Raw genomic sequence first — 7,103 nt, 5'->3', positions numbered from 1 at the left:
ATCAATTAGGACCATTTCATCTAGAGTGTCATTTAATGTTGCAATATCTTTGTTGATATTTTGTTTGGAAGATTTGTCCATTTTTGACACTGGGGTGTTAAAATCCCTTACTATAATTATGTTGCTGTCAATATCTTTCTTGAGGTCCTCTAGGATTTTCTTTATATATTTGGGTGCTCCTGTGTTGGGTGCATATGTATTTATGATGTTAATCTCTTCTTGGTGGATTCTTCCCTTGAGTAATATGAAGTGACCTTCTGGGTCTCTCTTTATGGCCCTGTTTTTGAAGTCTATTTTGTCTGATATTAGAATTGCTACTCTGACTTTTTTTTCTTGTCCATTGCTTGGAAATTTTTTTTCCATCCTTTCACTTTTAGTCTTTGGTGGTCCTTTGACCTGAGGTGGGTCTCTTGTAGGCAGCATACGTGTGGGTCATGCTTTTTTATCCATTCAGGTATTATATGTCTTTTAATTGGTGCATTTAATCCATTTACGTTTAAGGTTATTATTGAAAGGTACTTATTCATTGCCATTTGTGTACCTGTGTTCCTCTCCGTGTCTCTCTTTTCCTTCCTTTTCTTACAGCAGCCCTTTTAGTAATTGTTGTAGAGGTAGTTTGGTGGAAGCATATTCTTTTAGACTTCTTTTGTCTTGGAAGCTCTTTATTTGGCCTTCTATCTTGATTGAGAGCCTTGCTGGGTACAGTAGCCTTGGTTGTAGGCCTCTTTCTCTCATTACTTGGAATATTTCTTGCCATTCTCTTCTTGGTTGTAATGTTTCCTTTGAGAAGTCAGTAGGCAACCTTATTGGGACCCCCTTGTATGTTACTTCCTTTTTCTTCCTTGCTGCCTTTAGGATTTCCTCTTTGTCTTGGGGGTTTGTCATTTTAATGATGATGTGTCTTGCAGTAGGCCTCTTTGGGTTCCACCTGATTGGGACTCTCTGGGATTCCTGAATCTGTGTGACTTTATCTCTCCTCAACTTAGGAAAATTTTCCGTTATTACTCTTTCAAGTAGGTTTTCTATCCCTTGTTCCTCTTCCTCTCCTTCTGGTATTCCTATTATTTGGATATTATTATGTTTCATGTTGTCTTGCATTTCTCTTAAATTCTCCTCATTTTTTCTGATTCTCTTTTCCTTTACTTGGTCTGTCTGGGAGATTCTTTCTATTCTGTCTTCAATCTCATTTATGCAATTTTCTGCCATATCGATCGTACTCTTCATACCTTCTACTGTGTTCTTCAGTGAAGAAATTGTATTCTTCATTTCCTCTTGGCCTTTACTGATAATTTCTATTTCCTTTTTCATGTTGGTATAGTTTGCAGAGAGTTCATTGTATCTCACCTGTAGTTTCAGGTAGCTCATTGTAAGCTCTTTGAATTTCCTGATAACCAGTGCTTTGAATTCCACATTTGATAGTTGGCTTGCCTTTATTTCATCTAACATTCTTTCTGTGGCTTCCTCCTTTTCTTTCATTTGGGAATTGTTTCTTTGTCTTCCCCTTGTTTGTGATACTTTTCTTGTTTGCCCCAGCTTCTTAAATTGGTCTGTTCTGGTTCCCTGGGTTTATGGTGTGAACTTCTGTGGTAGGATACCTGTGAGATTCAGTGCTGCAGTCTTCTGCAGGTATCTTGGAGTTCTCTGCTTCCACCTACTCCTTCCTTTATTGTGCATGTGTTATCAGTTGGAGGGGGAGGCAAAATGGTTTATGATATCAGAAGATTATTTTATGTTATCTACAGACACAGTTGGCAGAGAAGAAATAGACAATCTTTAGGCTATGTATAGAGTTAACCGTGCTCTTCAACCTAGCTTTCCACTTTTAGGAAAGAATGGACATAAGTTAAGTCTCTTGTTGGGAAGCGGGGGCTTGTGAGTTATATCTAGAAAGCAGTGTGGTTGCAGGTGGTCAGATTTTGAGGTAAGGTGGGAGTACAGGTTAGTAACTGGGTTTAGCGTGTGAGTAAATGCAGCAATAGATTTCAGGAACCTGTAAGTTGGTCTAGGTTCCGAGAGATGTGTTATGAAGTATTATTGTTATATAGAACAGCTCTTATTTACAATAATATTAGAGCAATACTCATGTGATAGACTCTATATGATCTGTCTAAATGGGGGTTATAGAGCTTGGGTAGTATGGCAAAGGAAAGCAAGTGAAGTGTAGAAAATTAGCAGTACACTGTGGAGGAAAGAGCTGTGGGAACCTGTTAGGTAGTACAATATGACCAGCCAGGACTAAGAAACCTGTACAGAAAGAGGAAGGATACAAAGATATTCTTAAAATAAAAAAAGAAGTAAGAATAATGCAAAAAATAATAATAATACACCTAAAAGAAAAGTAAGCAACATACAAACAAACAATCCAACACACACACACACACACACACACACACACACACACAAGTCAGGAGAAAAGAGGAATATGGGGAAAATTTGGGAAGAACAAAAGGACTAAAACCGGACAAAAAGAAAAAGAAATGAGGGACAGAGTATTGAAAAATAGAGCAACAATACAGTTTAAAAGATATAAGATTACTTACAAAAGAAGTTGAGAGAGAGGAAAAAAGGGGGGGAAGGGGAAAAAAACCACATACACACGCGCGTGCGCACACACACACACACACACACACACACACATTTAAAAAAAAAAAGACCACCCTTCCTTTGTCGGTTTCAAACTGTCCAAACTGGTTTTTCTGGTTGCGGTGTCTCTGAGGGCAGGTATCCAGGCGCGCGAGAGCCAGGCTGCTGGATTGGGATGTGGGCGCCCACACCCCTGGGAAGCTGCCTGTGTCCTGTGGTATCTGGCACTGTCCTCAGTTCCGTGGGGGGACCCCAGTGTTCCCACCCCTCCCCTGGATGGCTGCTGGGTGGTTGGGCCGTGAGGCAAGATGCTGTCGTAGAGCACCTCAGTTCACTTTCCAAGAGAGTGTTCTCCACAAAGCCTGCCTGTCAGCCCAGCCCAATCCCAAAAGATTGGCAATAACAGTGTCCTTCTTAAATCCCCCGGGCTGGTGGGCTGGCGGACTGGCGACCACAGAGTCCGCAGTTGCCACCCTTTACGTTAACTTAAGCCCATAGGTCTCTGCCTGGTATTAACCTGCCTGCCTAGACGGGGAGGGGGGAGTCAGTTCTCTCCCACGGACCCTGTGGCAGGCCCACGGCTCCCACGGAGTCTGTTGCTGGCGCACTGGGTCCTGGGCCTCTGGAGTTCCCTCTGCCACAGGCACCCCTGCCCTGGATTCAGACGGGGCTTCTGTTCCCCACTGATGGTGCCCGCCCAGATTGCCCGCTGCTTCTTGTCTGTACTCACGCACTGCCGGAGGTCGCCTGCCTTGGGTGCGCCACAGGCGCAGCTGTTTGGTTCCTCTGTCACACTCTCTGGTTTCTTATTTTCATAAATGTTGGGGAATTGTTGGTTGATTATGCTGTTCTTCGGTAGATCTGCCTGGATTTTCTACCAGATGCACGAGAGCTGGGTTCCCTCCATGCTACTCTGTTGCCATCTTCCCCCCACCACACACACCGATCTCTAAATATTTTTGTAACAAAGTTAAAAAAGGTTATCCTAATGGTTGGCACTAATATATCTCGCAGGGAGGAAACTGTCTTTGTGAAAACACTTAGAAATGCCCAGCAGGCACTGAGGTCTGCAGACACCCAGCCCAGACGAGGGGAAGCTGCTCTGCACAAGCAAGCTTCCTCCCCAAGAGAGGAATTGGTTTACTAGCAGATCTATTTAATACTTAGAAACAAACACAGAAAGGCAGCCAAATTGGGAGACAAAGACATGCCTCAAACAAAAGAAGAGAAGAAATTTCCAGATAAAGATCTAAATAAATGGAGTCAAGCAAACTGTCAGCTACAAAGTTCAAAACAATGGTTAAGGAACTCAGAACTTTAACAGCATTTAAAAAATACACAAAAATCATAAAAAAAACCAGTCAGAAATGAAAAATACAGTAACTCAAATGAAGAATACATTAGAAGGAAATCGACAACAGGTTAGATAAAATAGAGGTCTGAATATGTAATTTGAAAAATGAGATAGCAAAAACACCCCATCAGAGCAGCAAGAGAAAAAAAATTTAAAAAATAAGGAGAGTTTAAGGGACCCCTGGGAAACCATGAAGTGTAATAACATCTTTATGATAGAAGTACCAGAAGGAGAAGAGAGAGAGAAAGGAACTGAGAACTCATTCGAGAAAATAATGACTGAAAATGTCCCTAACCTGGTTAATAAAAAAAGACATGTAAGTCCAGGAACCACAGAGTCTTAAAGATGAACCCGAAGAATCCCACACCAAGACAAATCATAATTTAAATGTCAAAGGTTAAAGAAAAAGAGAATCTTAAAACAGCAAGAGACACAGTTACCTACAAGGGAGTTCCCATTAGAGTCAGCTGGTTTATCAACAGAAACTTTGCAGGCAGAAGGGATTGTCATGAAATATCCAACGTGATGAAAATCAAGGACCTAAAATCAAGATTACTCTACCCAGCAAGGCTATCATTTAGAATCGAGGGCAAATAAAGAGTTTCCTGATGGGGGGTGGTCCATCAGCACAACTCCCCTGGTCATCACAGATGAGAAATAAAAATGCCCAAAGTGTGATTTGCTTGGGGAGGAAAGGTGACCAGTCTCTCAATGGACAAAGGTCCTTAATACCTTCTTCCCTGCATTTTATTGGGTTCAGCTTAGAGATATATAGTATGCACATAAAGCTCATCAACCAGTGCTCAAAGTGCTACTGACATCATTTACAGACAATAGTGAAAGAAACGCAGGGATTGTCTCTAGTCAGGATTGGCTGTTGCTCAAGTGTCTGTTTCATAGCAATAGGGTAGAGCAGGTCTCAAAGGAAACAATGTATATTCTTTCTCTGGCCAGATTTGCCCCCACCCCCGGGAGCACAATCTGATCCAGTACAAGGTCTCTGGCATAGTTCTCAGGTTGAGTCAGGCAGGGAGAGCAAAGCAGCCAAGGGACTGGGAGACTTTTGCTTAAAGACTGAGGACTCAGGCTATGACAAAACCAAGGGGTGAGGGTCTTTCTGCCCCTTCTCTTAAGACCCCTAAGTCCTTCCCTGGTGGTCCATAGCAACAAAGCCTGTCTTTGGTTGTCCCTTCTCCTCTGAAGGATCTTACCTGTCATTAACTAACCTGTCATCTGCCTGGGCCAAGCAGGGGGAAGTGAGGGAGGTAGGGGCTGTGCTCCTGCTAGGAGATAATGGTCTGTCTCCTTAGTAGCTGATGTCCCCAAGGCCTTTTCATTCAGCTCTAGCCATGGGACAAAAGGATATACATTCCCTGAAAACAGGCAGGATGGCTCCCAACAGCTTTCCAGACAAGAAAAAGCTAAAGGGCTTTATCACCCTAGGCCACTATTACAAAAAATGTTCAACAATCTTCTTTAAGAAGGAAAACCAATACAAATTGGAAATGACAATAAATACATATCTATCAACAATTTACTTTAAATACAAATAGATTAAATGCTTCAATCACGGGACATGGTATAGCTGAATGCATAAGAAAAGAAGACCCTCATATATGCAGTTTAAAAGAGACACACTTCAGATAGAAACATACAGACTGAAAGTAAAGGGATGGAAAGATATTTCAAGAAAATGGAAATATTTGGGATTGCAATACTTACAATATTGGGATTGCAATACTTACACAAGACAAAATAGACTTTAAAACAAAGGTTATAACAAGAAGGACCTAACAATTCTTCTACTAGGTATTTATCTGAAGAAACCCGAAACACTAAATCAAAAACACTATGTGTCCATATCCTGATGTCCACTGTAGTATTATTTACAATAGCCAAGATATGGAGGAAACCTAAATGTCCACCAAAGAAGAAATAGTGCATATATAAAATGAAATATGATTCCACCATTAAAAAAGAGTGAAATCTTGCCATCTGCAACAACATGGACAGACCTAGAGGGTATTGTGCTAAGTGACTTAAGTCAGACAGAGACAGACAAATACCATATGATTTCACTTACATTCAGAATCTTAGAAAACAAAATAAAAATAATAAAACAGAAACAAACTCACAGATACAGAAATATTTTGATGGTTGCCAGAAAGAAAAGGGCGTTGGAGAGCTGAATCAATATAGTGAAGCGATTAAGAAGTAAAAATTGGTGCTCAATTTGGCAACACATATACTAAAATTTGAATGATACAGAGATGATGATAATGGTCCCTGTGCAAGGATGATATGCAAATTCATGAAGCTTTCCATATTTTTAGCCAATACCTGGAAATAGCCTACATGCTCATCAGTAAGTGAGCAGATTAAAAAATGTGGTACATTTATGCAATGGAATACTACACAGCCGTGGAAAAGGAACTTTTACACTTTGCAACAGCATGGATGGACCTGGAAAATATTATGCTAAGCAAAATAAGCCAGTCAGAGAAAGGCAAGTCCATATTATCTCACCCTTATGTGGAATCTAATGAACAAAATAAACTAACAAACAAAGTAAAACCAGAGGCATGTATACATGGAACAAATTGGCAGTTCCAGAGGGGAGGGGGCAAGGACCTGGAAGAGATTAGCCAAAGAATATATATGCATGTAAACATAGTCCATGGACACACACAACAATGTGCTAATGGGGGAAGGAGTTGGGTGAAATGGGAAGAGGGGGAAGGGGGGACATCTGTAATAGTGTCAACAGTGGGGATGGGTGGGGTGGTGGAAAGTGGTGGGAGGAAAATGGAGACAACTGTACTTGAACAACAACAAAATACATAATTAAAAAATAATTTTTAGCCCTGGCTAGTGTGGCTTAGTGGACTGAGTGGCGACCAAAGGGTCGCCAGTTTGATTCCCAGTCAGGGCATATGCCCGGTGGGTTTCAAGCCAGGTCTCCAGTAGGGGGTGCATGAGGGGCAACCACACATCGATGTTTCTCATCCTCTTTCTCCCTTCCTTTCCCCCTCTCTAAACATAAATAAACAAAATCTTTAATAAATAACTTTTTAAAAAGAAGTAAAAATTAGTAGTTACAGAACAGTCATGGGGATATGAAGTAGAGCATAAGGAATATAGTCGATATTGTAATAATCATGTATGA

At 41.1% G+C, this 7,103-nt stretch overlaps 1 non-coding gene across 1 annotated transcript; it reads left to right on the top strand.

Annotated features, from left to right (window-relative positions):
• Window positions 1-6,161: 6,161 nt before the first annotated feature.
• LOC118993255 (U6 spliceosomal RNA) lies at window positions 6,162-6,268 on the top strand. The gene has a single exon (XR_005067811.1). It is a non-coding gene; the product is annotated as a U6 spliceosomal RNA (small nuclear RNA).
• The last annotated feature ends 835 nt before the right edge of the window (window positions 6,269-7,103 follow it).

Source organism: Sturnira hondurensis, unplaced genomic scaffold (assembly GCF_014824575.4).
Source record: "Sturnira hondurensis isolate 20B ecotype Veracruz unplaced genomic scaffold, ASM1482457v3 Scaffold0008640, whole genome shotgun sequence".
NCBI classification, from domain to species: domain Eukaryota; kingdom Metazoa; phylum Chordata; class Mammalia; order Chiroptera; family Phyllostomidae; genus Sturnira; species Sturnira hondurensis.
This window is presented reverse-complemented; position numbering and strand designations above follow the sequence as displayed.